The sequence below is a fragment of the Octopus bimaculoides genome, chromosome 23, assembly GCF_001194135.2.
Source record: "Octopus bimaculoides isolate UCB-OBI-ISO-001 chromosome 23, ASM119413v2, whole genome shotgun sequence".
NCBI lineage: Eukaryota > Metazoa > Mollusca > Cephalopoda > Octopoda > Octopodidae > Octopus > Octopus bimaculoides.
In genome coordinates this window covers 24,810,018-24,810,761 of record NC_069003.1, presented here as the reverse complement: position 1 = coordinate 24,810,761, position 744 = coordinate 24,810,018, and positions in this window count along the sequence as shown.

Here is a 744-nt window from a genome sequence, read left to right as displayed (position 1 = left end):
AATAAAGGTATATGTATCCGTCCATACAGATGCATTTTATGGAAGTAGAGTTTATACTTGCAGCTGACAGTCGTTCCGTGCAAAGAGGAATCGTATACTCTCAATCACTTGTACTGCTCAAAAAGTGGGATAAGCTATACAGCATTTCTCAACCTGGATTCCCCGGCACCCTAGGGTTCCGCAAAAGGTTCCTAGGGGTTCCGCGAGAAAGAGAGAGATAAGCTAATGTTAATTTTATGATCGTAATATTACTATACATGCACAACATACTGGTTATTGTAATATAGACATCAGCCTATCTAACCTATTATGTTATCAAAAACATATTACATAATAGGTTATCAAAAATATATAACAACCATTGGGGATATATTGGAAAATTACTATTTTTAAATCTCACAGCGTGAGATATTCAGCAACAGTACTTTGTAGCAAAGATTGTTTGCCAACATAACATGGCAGTCCTGGTTTAGGACGAATTACAGCAACATTCGTCCTAAACCAGGACTGCCATGTTATGTTGGCGAACAATCTTTACTACATTGGGGATATATTTGTATATATATATATACCTAATTATATATAACTCTTCGAAACGCCTGTGTTAGAATGGTGGCAGCTGATGAAGGAAATGTTCTCTATGTGGCCTGTGTGTTTTCTGTATTCTGTTTATCATTTTGTCCACGTTTTTTGCAACGTCCTGTACCCAGATATGCATCTATATATACATGTAGATGTAGGTAT